General features: G+C 39.7%; 1 long non-coding RNA gene across 1 annotated transcript in view; it reads right to left on the bottom strand.

The window, feature by feature from the left end:
* LOC141085699 (uncharacterized) overlaps positions 1 to 9,495 on the bottom strand; it is a 74,943-nt gene extending 65,448 nt beyond the window's left edge. The window contains exon 1 of the long non-coding RNA XR_012231375.1: positions 9,359 to 9,495. This is a non-coding gene — a long non-coding RNA (uncharacterized lncRNA). The remainder of the gene's footprint in view (positions 1 to 9,358) is intronic.
* Between the last annotated feature and the right edge of the window lie 6,344 nt (positions 9,496 to 15,839).

The raw sequence follows: 15,839 nt of genomic DNA, 5'->3' as shown, positions 1-15,839 counted from the left end.
CTCTGTACAAATCACTCGTCAGACCACACTTGGAGTATTGTGAGCAATTTTGGACGCCGGTGCTCAAGAAAGACATTACTGAACTTGAAAGGGTTCAAAGGCGGGCTGCTAAAATGATAAATGGAGTTGGTTCACTATAATACCCAGAAAGGTTATCAAAATTAGGTCTATTTACTCTATAAAAGAGAAGACTTAGGGGAGACCTAATATATATGTACAAGTATATCAGAAGGCAATACAGAGATCTCTCCAATGAACTGTTTGTACCAAGGACTGTGACAAGAACAAGGGGGCATTCTCTTCATTTGGAGGAAAGACAATTTCTGCACCAGCATAGAAGAGGGTTCTTCATGGTAAGAGCAGTGAGGCTCTGGAATTCTCTTCCTGAGGAAGTGGTGATGGCCAACTCACTGAATGAATTTAAGAAAGGAATGGATGCTTTTCTTGTGAGTAACAGTATAGAAGGTTACAAATAACATAATATTATAGGCAGATGGTTGACCCAGCTTAGGGGAAGGACATTTTTTCCCTATGGAGAAAATTGGCTGCTACTCTGTGGGTTTTTTGCCTTCCCCAGGATCAACAATGCAGAACAGCTGCACTAAAAATAGGCTGAACTAGATGGACATAAGGTCTTCCTTCAGCCTTCAAAACTATGTAACTATGTCATAGACATAATGAAAAAGAGAAGAATTAACTGGGTAGAAAGGCAAAATGAACAATTGTAAGTACACAATGCCAATGCTTCTTTAAGCACTTGAGATCAATTTGTGAAATGTCACAAATCAATGGAAACTTTTTGTGCAATTGCAACTTTTTATGGATGATAGAAAACAACAGGAGACCAAAGTGTTAATTGTCACACGTTAATGTCAGATTTTGAGCAAAATGTGACTTTATATTCATGGGAAAAATGATTACAGTATGAATTATTATTGTTTTTTCTAAGACCAATCATGACTAGTGTTGAGCGATACCGTCCGATACATAAAAGTATCGTATCGGATGGTATCGGCCGATCTAAAAAAATATCGGGTATCGCCAATTCCGATACCGGAAGTCCCATTCAAGTCTATGGGACTTCCGGTATCGGAATAAGAAAAACCCTATTTTTGCCTTGTACAGCCTCTCTGGGGTCTGTACGGGCCTTTCGGGGGGCTGTGCTGGCCTGCCGGGGGGTCTGTGCAGGCTCCGGTGGTCTGTGCCGGCCTGCCGGGGGGGCTGTGCCGGCCTGCCGGTGGTCTGTGCAGGCTCCGGGGGTCTGTGCTGGCCTGCCGGGGGGCTGTGCCGGCTTGCCGGTGGTCTGTGCAGGCTCCGGTGGTCTGTGCCGGCCTGCCGGGGGGCTGTGCCGGCCTGCCGGTGGTCTGTGCAGGCTTCGGGGGGCTGTGCCGGCCTGCCGGTGGTCTGTGCAGGCTCCGGGGGTCTGTGCAGGCATCGTCCGATGGGACTACAAGTCCCATCGGGCGATGCCTGCTACCATGACAGTGATTGACACATTAGCCAATGATGGGACAGTAGTAGTCCCATCATCCGGCTAATGTGTTGAATGTAAAAAAAAAAAAAAAAAAATTTACATGCTACATACATGCTACATACATGCTACATACATACAACATGCATACTACATATATACTACATGTAACATACATACTACATGCAACATGCATACTACATACATGCTACATACTACATGCATGCTACATACATGCTACATACTACATACATGCTACATACATACTACATACATAATACATATATACTACATGCATGCAACATACATACAACATATATACTACATGCATGCAACATGCATACTACATATATACTATATATACTACATGTAACATACATACTACATATATACTACATGCTACATACATGCTACATACTACATACATGCTACATACTACATACATAATACATATATAGTACATGCATGCAACATACATACAACATATATACTACATGCATACTACATATATACTATATATACTACATGTAACATACATACTACATATATACTGTACTACATGCTACATACATGCAACATACATACTACATACATGCTACATACATACTACATACATAATACATATATACTACATGCATGCAACATACATACAACATATATACTACATGCATGCAACATGCATACTACATATATACTATATATACTACATGTAACATACATACTACATATATACTACATGCTACATACATGCAACATACACACTACATGCTACATACATGCAACATACATACTACATACATGCTACATACATACACACTACATGCTACATACATGCAACATACATGCTACATATATGCTACATACTACATACATGCTACATACCACATGCATGCAACATGCATACTACATATATACTGCATATATACTACATGCATGCAACATACATATATACTACATACAATACATACATATAGACATACAGTACATATAACATAGAGTACATACGCACCGTCACTTGTCACTTTGATCCCCGAAGCCATTGTCCCCTTGAGGAATAAATATCAAAATAAAAAAACACCAATATACTTACCCCGATCCGCAGAAGTCCACGAGGGTCCCACGTCCATCTTGCGTGGAGAACAGCAGCATCAGCTGATGCTACCGTTCTCTACCAGCTCCAGGAATACAATGACGGAAGGTAGGTATCTTTCCGCACTGTATTCCTCCACCACTTTAAAAAAAAAAAAAGTCCCTAGTCTCACTTTATGCCATTGCTGCGTGGGAAATTCATGTAGTATATATAGTATATATGTAGTATGCATGTAGTATATATGTTGTATGTATGTTGCATGCATGTAGTATATATGTATTATGTATGTAGTATGTAGCATGTATGTAGTATGTAACATGTATGTAGCATGTAGTATATATGTAGTATGTAGCATGTATGTAGTATGTAGCATGTATGTAGCATCCATGTAGTATGTAGCATGTATGTAGTATGCATGTTGCATGTAGTATGTATGTTACATGTATTATATATGTAGTATGCATGTTGTATGTATGTAGCATGTATGTAGCATGTATGTAGCATGTAAATTTTTTTTATTTTTTTTTTACATTCAACACATTAGCCGGATGATGGGACTACTACTGTCCCATCATTGGCTAATGTGTCAATCACTGTCATGGTAGCAGGCATCGCCCGATGGGACTTGTAGTCCCATCGGACGATGCCTGCACAGACCCCCGGAGCCTGCACAGACCACCGGCAGGCCGGCACAGCCCCCCGGAGCCTGCACAGACCACCGGCAGGCTGGCACAGCCCCCCGGCAGGCCGGCACAGACCACCGGAGCCTGCACAGACCACCGGCAGGCTGGCACAGCCCCCCGGCAGGCCGGCACAGCCCCCCGGAGCCTGCACAGACCACCGGCAGGCCGGCACAGCCCCCCCGGCAGGCCGGCACAGACCCCCGGAGCCTGCACAGACCACCGGCAGGCCGGCACAGCCCCCCGGCAGGCCGGCACAGACCCCTGGAGCCTGCACAGACCACCGGCAGGCCGGCACAGACCCCCGGACAGTCGGCACAGCCCCCCCGAAGGCCCGAACTGACGGCGCATCATGATGCGCACAGACAGCGCATCATGATGACGTCATTTCGGCAGCCAATCAGAGCCACAAAAGTGGCTCATTGCATTTTGGACTTCCGATTCCGGTATCCGATACGAAAAAAGTATCGGTACTCGGTATCGGAATTCCGATACGGCAAATATGGGCCGATACCCGATACTTGCGGTATCGGAAAGCTCAACACTAATCATGACCCCTTTTCTCTGCATTTTTAAGTTTTGGCAACTCACAGAAGAAGGGCATGAATTCAAAAAACCTCACAGAAAAAGAAACAGCCTTACAAACACCCAGTCAGATTACCAATGTGCTATAGGATGCCAAAGACCACCATGATAAAGGTTGATGAAACAACTACACACAAAATTACCAATTCATGGAGCCAGCAGTTGCCTAGTCTTATAAATGCAAAGATGAGACTTGCATAGGATGCAAGTCACACAGGTACATGTGATGATCAGTGTCTGGTTTACAATTTATTGATGACCCTTTAACTTTTACTTCAGGTGAGGTACCAAGCACCATATAAGTGCACCCCCACAAGGACAGACACCCCAATTCACCCAACCAACACTAAAGGGCCAGGCAACATCCTGCATAAAATAGATAATTGTGTAATAAAATGATGAAAAACAATGTATAAAACACATGAGGTATTACCTGATATTTTGGAAAAAATATGCAAGCTCGCAACGCATATCAAGGATCCACATACTTGAAAAATCATCGATAAAAATGGCTACAATATAAATATATATATTTTTTTCTTTTAAGACAAACCACGCTCCTTTTTTAATGCATTTTTAAGTTTTGGAGCAGCATAATGTTACGTGTACACCGCTAGGTTCAGATAGGGGCACGACAGTTCTCATGAATTCTTTGGAACTCTGGGGGGAACCGTTACTCAGGGTGACCATGCACTGCAGCTTCCTCAGGCACTAGATGGATCCACTTGCTCACACAAATGCAATTGATATAGTCCTCTTGAACAGATGAACAGTGTAGTTTAATATCACAGCACATTCAGGACAATTCAAACCTCTTAGGTACAGGCTTCATAAACAGTAACTGCTCCTGATACACTTTGTCAACTAGCAGTACAGGGGTTAGCCCAGCTCCATTCTGTAAAGGAATCCTCTGTGTCCCTATGGCTCTCCTGCATGAACTTTTGTGAGACAGATCACACACCACTCATCCCATCGGCTGCTGCCAGAATACTGTAGTAAACAAGTTCCCCACAATCCCCTAGGGGCTTTACTAACCACTCCCTGTCTCCTGTAACTGTGTTAACCCCAGTAGTTGCTGGATGCTTTTGAAGCAACAGCACTACTTCTGCATGTCACAATAAGCAATAAAAAATGGGGGAATAAATGGAGTAAAACTTTGATATATTTGGATTAGTCAGTTATGACAATAAAATGTTGCAATATGACCTGAAATTTGGGCTCAAATACAAGGATAAATGTTCCACATCTTGTATGAAACATCCTGTCTTCTTATTCTTGTAGCGAGCCTAGAATCCCCCTTTATTTACTCTTAGGCCCCCGTAATGAGTGCGGCTGATTCGGCCGATTACCCTATAAATCTAGTCTTGAGTGTTCGAGGAATAAATAGTCCTGTTTGCGTATTTCTCAGTGAGTCTGATTTTCCGATTGCTGTGTTGCTGAAAGCTTCAGGCGTATGCAGAGTGTGAACTTGTGTTGACTTTTAGCACCACACTCTGTGTGAAATGGATTCTGTGGTGGTAGAAAATAGGCAACTTAGAATTCATTGCACAGTCTACGACAGATAGAGGGGGTTTGCATATAGACATTTTGTTAAGTATTCCTTTTCTTGTGCCATCAATTTCTACTAGCCAAGTTGTATAGAAAAAAACAGTCATTGTTGTATTTTGTATAACCTATGTTTGTACTTGTTATACCCGGGCTGTACCAAGCCAGGGAATATGTTGGTGTCTTATTATAAATAAATTATAGCTGTATTAAATCTCTTGCCTTTCTTGACTAGTGTGTATTTCTGACCTCCTAAACTCTCTCTGCTGGATTCCTATTAATCTCTGCATAAGCTGCGAAAATTCCCCTCCTATCCCACAAGGTTCTACTTTCGATGGCACCTCTGTATTTATAGCATAAAACTGTGATTGAAACTTTTCAAATACATGAAGGGATTAAACACATACACACATAGCACACACACAAAAGCAGATCTGGGAGAAAGAAAACATAAGAACGAGATATTATGTTCCCGAGGTGGCAGAAAGGCTCGGCGAATTGTAAAAGAAGCTGAAAGTCTAAAGAAAGGGTGAAGGAATTATCAAGAAGAATCCCAAGAAGAGGTGGTTTAAAAAAAAATAAAAGCTCATATGATAACGGATTAGGGAACAAATAATAATAAAAGAGAACCTTCAACATTTTCTAGAAGGTGCGCAATCCTTATTAGAAAAACAGGTCAGGGATTAAATGTAATCAGGGATATTAAATGGCGGGCCAGGTGCTTACTTGCAAAAGAATAGACTCAATAAATTATATGGAGGTTATTTATTTCCAATGCTATTTCAGTCTAAATTCAAGTTAGAAAAAAGAAAAGAATTCCACTGGAATTTATTTTTTTTCCCCATTCTACGACTTTAAGGTCGAAAAATAAAGGTGCACGTTGAGCAGTTATTAGACTACTGCAACAGGGTAAATGTGCGTTTCTTACATTTCTCATCACACCACTGGTCTGGTGTGCATAGAGTAGACAAACCTAAAGTAGTCCAACCCAAAGTAGTCCAACTCACGGGACATATACAATAAAATGAATTCACCAATTTACTGACATTTTCAAGAAAAAATATATAATTTATGATGTCACTAATCACTATATCTTTATCCTTACATGCGGAGAAAGAGAATCTTATTGTTGTTGGGATCTCTCTTTATACAGTTGAAACCAGAAATTTCCATACACTATATAAAAAGACACATCTCCATGTTTTTCTTAATATCTGACGTGAAATCATAATAAGCCTTTCCTGTTTTAGGTCAATTAGGATTACCATAATTATGAATATTTCCAAAATGCCAGAATAATGAGAAAGAAAATGTGTTAAGGCATTTTTATTACTTACTGAAAAGTCAAAAGTTTACATACTTTTCATTAGTATTTTGTACCATTGCCCTTAAACTGAATGACTTGGGTCAAACATTTGTGATATCCCTCCACAAAAGTTGGCCAGAATTTGGGCCCATTCCTCCTGACAAAACTGGTGTAACTGATCCAGGTTTGTAGGCTGCCTTGCACACACCGGCGTTTTCAGCTTTGCCCATAAATTTTCAATAGGAATGAGATCAGGGCTTTGTGATGGCCAGTCCAAAACATTGACTTTGTTATCCTTAAACCACTTTGTTACCATTTTGGCAGTATGCTTTGGGTCCATTTGGAAGACCCATTTCCACCCAAGCTTTAATTCCCTGGCTGATGTCTTGAAATGTTGCTTCAGTATTGCCACATAATCTTCTTTTCTCATGATGTCATCTATTTTGTGAAGTGCACCAGTCCCTCCTGAAGCAAAACAACCCCACAACATGATGCTGTCACTCCCATGTTTCACAGTTGGGATGGTGTTCTTAGGCTTCCAAGCTTCTCCCTTTTATCTCCAAATGTAACAGTGGTCAATATGCCCCCCAAAAGTTCAATTTTAGTTTCATCAGACCACAGGACATGTCTCCAAAAATTAAGGTCTTTGTTTCTGTGTGCATTTACAAACATTAATCTGGATTTTTTATGTTTCTTTTGTAGTGATGGCTTCTTCGTGGCAGAGTGGTCTTTCAGCCCATGCTGATACAGTACTCGTTTCACTGTGTATATTGACACAATCTTACCAGCTTCTGCCATCATCTTCACAAGGTCTTTTGCTTTTGTTCTTGGGTGGATATGCACATGTCGGACCAAAGCACGTTCATCTTTGGGACACAGAACCTGTTTCCTTCCTGAGTGGTATGATAGCTGGACATTCCCATCTTGTTTATACTTGCATATAATTGTTTGTACAGATGAACAAGGCACCTTCAGGTATTTGGAAATTTTACCCACGGATTTCCAGCTTGCAGTCAGTTTTAGTGGTTTAAAGGGGTTGTTCACTACTCAGACAACTCCTTCTCGATCCCTATGTTTTTCCCTTGTAAAATAATAACACTTATACTCACAACCGGTGTAGACACCATTCCAACGATTTCAACACTGGCTCTCTAGGGGATCATGTGCCAATTATAGCCAGCTTCACTGTCTTTTCCTGTGGATGAATCACATACATCCAGAGGAAGTGGGAGAGCAGCGGCTATCGTTTTCTCCAGATAAATGTGATTTAGCCAAAGATGGGGAGAGTGACAGCACTGATTGGTCTCAGGGATTGCGTGACACAATGTCACGCAATCCCCGTGAGAGACAGTGCTGACACTGCTGGAATGGTGCCCGCAATGAAGGTTAGTATAAGTGTTATTATTTTACAGTGAGAAACACAGGGATTGAGAAGAAGTCTGAGCAGTGGACAACTATTGTTACCACTAAAACTGACTGCAAGCTGGAAATCACAATATTCAATATTTCTTTTTTGTAAGGTTAGTGGGGGTAAAAGAACGGTCCCTCCTGAGCCATGTAGTAAAGCCTGCATCAGCCACCACCTGCTCTCACTGTTATTAGCATCTGCAGGCTTGGACTGATGGGAATAGTTGCCCCATCAGCATACGCCAGTGACAGGAGGTAATCATGGGAACCGCGGCTGTCTGACCAGTGGTAATTATTTTACCACCAATCAGAAGCAGTGTTTGCTGTGCTGTCATGCACATGACAGCGTGGCAAACACTGAATGTTCGGATCCCCCATTCAAGTGAATGGAGTCCGGGATTGGCTTCGGGTACTGTTCTGGTACCCGAACCAGAACTTGTTTTAACTGTTAGACCAAAAATGCCTGATCCGAACATCCAGGGATCCACCTATCTCTAATTATGGCTAAAGATAAGCAAATTTTTTGAAATTCAAAGTCAGCAGATTCCTCTAGTTTTTTTGAGGAAATTTAGTTTTAGCCAAATCAATATGCAGTGAATTAAAAGTACTCGACAGCCTCCAATTATACTCAATATCGTGTATGATTCCTATTCTCTTTCCCTCATGTCCTAATTTTTTTTACTGCTATGCTGTCACACAGTTTCTGAACAGATTCTACAATAGTTTATGGCTAATTCAACAATAAATGTCCAAAATCATATCGGGCACTTTAAAAAGAATAAATACATAAATCCCATATGCATAAGTCTCATGGGAGAAAAAGGAAGAGATCCCAAACATTAAAAGTCAATATTTTATTAAACAATCAAGATAAAAATAGACTATAAAAAATGGATAATAAAAAGCAAAATACTGTCTAGGGGACACCAAGCTGCGGAAAATCAATCAAAAATTTTTGTATTAAATACAGAAACATCAATGCACAAATTACCAAATGGATTCGATATAGATGCTTATAACGGGTATAATAGGGAAATATACTATGCCAATAGAATGAACAATGTCTCTCATAAACATAAAACACTGTTAATAATGTAGCCCAAAACATCACATTACATATAACCTATTGTTGTGATGTGGTAAGATAACCATACTGTATATATATATGAATAGAGCACAAGTACTAACAGCGATATCCCCAATCAAAGTCCCTACAGCAATTTATGGACCATGGTAAAGTGAATGGTGCTTAGAAAATGAAGATATATAATTACCAGTGAAGAGAGATGTGTCCGCTCAGCGTCCCCTCACCCAAACGCATTTCGCCACCTGCTTCTTCCAGGGGTGTGCCAGGGTGAGGGGTACATGAATATTTATATGGCCTACAGCCAGTGAGTAAGAAGAAACGGGAAGAAGGACGGCACCAGCAATCCACGGCGCATGACGTGTCAGCCCGCCTCCTGATGACATACTTCCTCTGGGTAACGCTCAATGACACGCAAACACTGGCGTCTGCATATCAGTGTAAGAGCGTCCCCGGAAGCAGACAGAGGCCAGGATAATCATGCATGTGCACCTGCAGCTGCACATCCAAGAATGCACAAAAGGAATAATGAGAAGGATCCTTGTATAGAAAAGTACTTTGCTCATTTGTGACCGCAAGTCTGAACGTGACACAAAACCACAATAGTGATGTGTCCCTATAGAATAAGGACATATATATAGTTCATAAAAAAACATCAATATCTAGTGACCCAAATATAGACTTAACAAAATTCTTGTTAAATACCAGCAATAAACAAACTGAAGTGCATAAAGTGATAAAATAGCGGTATAATTAATTTATTTAGTGAAAAGACCACCAATATATAGTATATAAAAATATATATTAATAAAGTGACAATGCAATATAAATAATTTTGTAGCAATTTTATGTGAAAAATGTCATATCTATAAATAAATCGAATTTAGAATTAACTGCAGTATTACAATTAATATTCACTAATATATTCAAAAAATAAAATAAAAAAATAAGTGCAGTGACAAATGCAAAAAGATAAATGAAAAATAATAAAAATGAAAATAAAAACCATAAAAAAGTATTTTACAGCTTTCCCTCCCTATGCCTATGACTAGGATGTGAGATGTGATATCCTTTCACTGTCCAGATTCACACCATAATTGCTGCTGCATTCTCTGACTCTGATTTTGTACAGGTAATATTACCTAGTAAATGGCTGTGCTATAGCATGTGATATGATAGCTGCAAGGCATTATGACAAAGCCTTCCTGAGGCCATGGGAGCCTTCTCTTGCTGATGCAATTTTTTGCAACATGTGGAAAAGCAACTTCTTCCACATGCTAGCTTTATTCCCTACATGGCATGTGGAAGAAGGTGCTAAGGTCAGATGAGGCAAAAGTAGAACTTTTGGGACTAAGGATTAAATACAAAACTCTATGTGAGGCGGAAATCTGCATGTCACCCTAAAAAAATCATCCCACCGTCAAACATGGTGGTGGCAGCATCATGCTGTGGGGAGACTTTTCTTTAGCAGGGACAGGCAAGCTGGCCAGATTAGATGGGAAGCAGGATGGAGCTAAATACAGGGCAATCCTGGAAGAAAACCTGTTTGAGGCCGCAATTGATTTGAGACTGGGACAAAGGTTCCCCTTAGACCAGGATAATCTCTCCCTAAACATACTGCCAGAACTACAATGTAATGGTTACGTTCAAAGTTTATTCATGTGTGTGAATGGCCCAGACACAGCCCAGATCTAAATCCATTGAAAATCTATGGCAATACAAGTAAAAAGCTTTTCACAGATGTCTCCAGCCTCTCTCACTGACCTAGAGTGAGTGTACAAAGGATAATGGTCAAAAATTTCAGCCCAAAGACGTGCAGCAGTAATTGCAAGGAAAGGTGGTCCTACAAAGTATTGACACTGGGGAAATGCACATCACAATTTTCAGATTTATATTTTTAAGATATTTAGAAAACCATGTATCATTCTCATTACACTTCACAGATATTTGAAACTTTGGGTTGGTTTAGCACATAAAATCCCAATAAAATAAATTTACGGTAAGTTTACGGGTGTAACTTGAAAAACATGAAGAAAAGTTCATCAAGTATGAATAATTTTTCAAGGCACCGTATAAACACACACATATATATATACAATATATATATATATATATATATATATATATACACAGTTATGTGAAAAAGTATATCTCCCTTCCCGATTTCCTATTCTTTTGCATGTTTTTCACACTTAAATGTTTTAGATCACCAATCAAATTTAAATATTAGACAAAGATAACACAAGACAAGTAAACACAAAATGCAGTTTTAAATAAAGGTCTTTATTATTAAGGGAAAAATAAATCCAAACCTACAGGGCCCTGTGTGAAAAAGTGATTGCCCCTCCCCTCCTTAAAAATTAACTGTAGTTTATCACATCTTTGGGAAGTTGAGTTCAAATTCCCTAGTCACACCTAGTCCTGATTACTGCCACACCTATTCTCAATCAAGAAATCATTTAAATAGGACCTGCCTGAAAAAGTGAAGTAGACCACGAGATGCTGAAATGCTAGACATCATGCCTTGCCCGTGATCCAAAGAAATTCTGGATCAAATGAGAAACAAAGTAATTGAGATCTATTGGTCTGGAAAAGGTTATAAAGCCATTTCAAAAGCTTTAGGACTCCAGTGAACCACAGTGAGAGGAATTATCCACAAATGGCGAAAACATGTAACAGTTTTGAACCTTACCTGGAGTGGCCGGCTGACCAAAATTACCCCAAGAACGCAGCAACAACTCATCCAAGAGGTCACAAAAGACCCCACAACAACATCCAAAGAACTGCAGGCCTCTCTTGCCTCAGTTAAGGTCAGTGTTCATGAATTCACCATATGAAAGAGACTGGGCAAAAATGGCCTGCTTGGCAGTGTTCCAAGACAAAAACCACTGCTAAGCAAAAAGTACATAAAGGCTCATCTCAGTTTTGCCAGAAAACATTTGATGATCCCAAAGCCTTTTGGGAGAATACTATGTGGTCTGACGAGACAAAAGTCTGTAAAAAGTTTTTGGAAGGTTTATGTCCCATTACATCTGGCGTAGAAGTAACACAGCATTTCAGGAACATCATACCAACAGTAAAATAAGGTGTTGGTGGTAGTGTAATGGACTGGGGCTATTTTGCTGCTTCAGGACCTGGAAGACTTGCTGTGGCAAATGGAACCGTGAATTCTGCTGTTTACCAAAAAATCCTGAAGAAAAATGTCCTGCCATCTGTTTGTGACTTCAAGCTGAAGCACACGTAGGTTATACAGCAGGACAATGATCCAAAACACACTCCAGTAAGTCCTCTTCTGAATGGTTTCAGAAAAACATAATTAAGACTTTGGAGTGGCCTAGTCAAAGTCCTGACCTTAATATGATTGAGATGCTGTGGCATGACCTTAAAAAGATGGCTCATGCTTGGAAATCCTCCAATGTGGCTGAATTACAACAATTCTGCAAAGATGAGTGGGCCAAAATTCCTCCAGAGCGCTGAAAAAGACTTATTGTCAGTTATCGCAAACACTTGACAGCAGTTGTTGCCATTAAGGATGGCCCAACCAGTTATTAGGTTTAGGGGCAATCACTTTTTTGCATGGAGCCCTGTGGGTTGGGATTTCTTTTTCCCTTAATAAAGACCTTCATTAAAAAAACTGCATTTTGTGATTATGTGTGTAATAGGAAATCAGGAAGGGGTCAAACTCTTTTTCACACAACTGTGTATATATATATATATATATATATATATATACATATATATACACACAGAATATTTATATATAGTAATCTGCTTATTTTCCAACAGAATAAAGCTTTCTGGGGTTCCTCACCACTTTCTCTCTTTTGCTACCAGCACAGTAGGCAAGCTTTACAAAAGCATTTGCAATCTTCTCAATTCTTTCATCCATTAGGACTGCTGTGAAAGTGATAAGTTAAATGTACTTTTTTCAATTATAAGTTATCAGGAATATTAGCGCAAATTATATACAAAATGCTGTCTTTAATTACATGTGAATTACACAGGGTAACGTGCTGCTTATCTAATATAGCAGAAATTATATATGTGTATCTAAATACAAATGATACAACATTGTACAATCTTCACACAGCAGGTGATAAAATGGAGACACTGTAGCTGTTCGCTTGGTATTAAGGGTTATTGAAGTTATGAGAAGTGATCAGCGAACGTGCTCATATAAGGTGTTATTGGAGCATGCTCGGGTCCTAACCGAGTGTCTTCGGCGTGCTCGAAAAATTTGTTTGAGTCCCCATGGCTGCATGTTCAACAGCCATAGCACATGCACAAATTGTCTGTTTGTTAGGCAAATCCTGCATGTGTTGGGGCTATTGAACAGCCACGAGACATACAAGCGCGGGGACTCGAACATATTGGAGATTCAAATTAAAGAGAACCTGTCACCTCCAAAATCCTGTTTCCCTTCCTGTAATGGTGATGTGCAGGTAAATATCATTTAAGAAATGTCTGGCGAGCTTACTGGAAGAGCAATTACAGGAACAAAATGAAGGTATATTTTCCCTGCAGCCACTCACTTCCAGTCATCGGGGCGGTGGATGAAGCAGTTACAGTCACCGCTCACTACACATGTGCCGTAATCACTCCCCCTGCACTTTGATTGACAGCCTGTTCCACTGTGTGCGTGCATAGAGCTGGCTGTAAGTCAAGATGCAGGGGAGAGTGATTACAGCTGCTATCAATGTAGTGAAAAGTAACTGTACCTGCTTCCTGCACCTAATTTTCTCTCTACATCTGCTCTTCCCGTGAACCAACCTAATATGACTTAAAGGGAATCTATCACTAAAATCAATCTTCTTATAGATATGTAAGTTATAGAAAGTTGAATAAAATAATACCTTGATATCTGCAATCCGATGTCTTCTTCTTATTATTAATAAATATTAATAATATAAAATATATATTTCCGAAATCTTATATACACACATATTTTAAACCAACAGTATGTCAATTCTTCCAGCTTTCTTTTGTAGCGATGAGAAAGAGAAAAAAACACTGAAAAAAGTGAAACCAATATTTTTGCTGCATTTTTGCAGTATTTTTGAAGAATTTGGGGTGAATAAAAAAACTTTATTAAACATGTACTGTAAACACAGCACACATGTAATCTGCACTCAAAAAAACCTGCAAAAAAATGAGTCAAAATGCACCAAAACGGCTCAAAACAGGCATTTTGGATTTTTAATACCAAAAAAGAAGAATTTGGCTGCAGGAAAAAAAAAAACAACAAAAATGCTGTATGTGACTATCAGCTTTTGGGTTTTCGCCCTCCTCTTATATCTGACCCAAGATTTGAAGTCCTGTGCAATATTAGCAGGGCTCTCACATTGCATCAATTACAGTTCAGAAGAAGAGGGGCAAAGTGGACAAACCTGTACTAGGAGATATGTCCACAGAAGGGGGCAAAGTGGACAAACCCGTACTGGGAGATATGTCCGAGTTGTTATCTTTAGAGTGTTCTCCTTTATCTAATCTGTTGGCACAATAAAGCAGCAATATATCTATCTGCCATGGACATTTCTACCATTATGTCATCGGTAGAACTACAATTTGCATTGAGTTCTACACAATTAACCCAGGTCAAGTCATAGTTGAAGTTATTCAAATATTGAGCATCACGTAAATTGAAGAATTCATTACTGCGTTCTTCAGTTCACCAGAAAACCTCATTTTATTTATTACTCTTATTATAGATAATGATGCTTACAAATAATGGTCATCACTATTTATGTAAATGTGTCTATTATCATATTCTCTCAATAGAATCCACTCATCGACCTCTTCTGTTTTTACAGATTTATCTGCATTTCCATTACCATCTGCTGTACATGGAATTGTAAAGTAGTTGAAATCCAACAGCATTTACTAATTCAAAAACTAGGAAAAAAAGTATAAAAAAAAAAAAAGTTTGGTTGTACAATTTATAGCCATGTAAAGAACTTTAGCTTTACTTTATGTAAACAGATCACACATAATAAAGCACCACTCCAGCGCTGGTGCGGTGCCACCAATCTATGTTCCCAGAACTTGGTCTCATACTTTTCAGAGAAAATCTTCTTCTGTTATCGGCACCTCTACGGTCAGTTTTCTGCAGTTTGTGACCTGTTGAATCACTGCAGGGTTTGCTGGGCAATCCCGAAGTCACTTCTTAATGTAAGTCTATGGGAGCCAGAACGAGGCTAGAACGAGCTCTCATACACTTGCTTTGAGAGCTTGTTACCGTTACTTCTGACTTCTGGTCAGTCAGAAGTTCCTTTCACAAGATGGTGATGCAGGACCGGAGCAGCATCAGGAAAAGCTGAGGGTTGCTAGTATAATACTAGGTGTATGTAACTTATGGCACCACTCCACTCCAGTGCTAAAAAAAACCCAAAACATTGGAGTGGTGCTTTAGTCAATGTACCTGTACGTTAACCCCTTTACCCCAAGGGTGGTTTGCATGTTAATGACCAGGTCAATTTTTACAATTCTGACCACTGTCCCTTTATGAGATAATAACTCTCCAACGCTTCCATGATCCCGGTGATTCTGACATTGCTTTTCTCGTGACATATTGTACTTCATGTTAGTGGTAGAATTTCTTTGATATAACTTGCGTTTATTTGTGAAAAAACACAGAAATTTGGCGGAAATTTTGAAAATTTCACAATTTTCCA

Source organism: Dendrobates tinctorius, unplaced genomic scaffold (assembly GCF_039654945.1).
Source record: "Dendrobates tinctorius isolate UK_male_01 unplaced genomic scaffold, ASM3965494v1 ptg000029l, whole genome shotgun sequence".
NCBI lineage: Eukaryota > Metazoa > Chordata > Amphibia > Anura > Dendrobatidae > Dendrobates > Dendrobates tinctorius.
The sequence above is the reverse complement of the archived record's forward strand: the minus strand, read 5'-3'. Positions and strand labels throughout refer to the sequence as shown.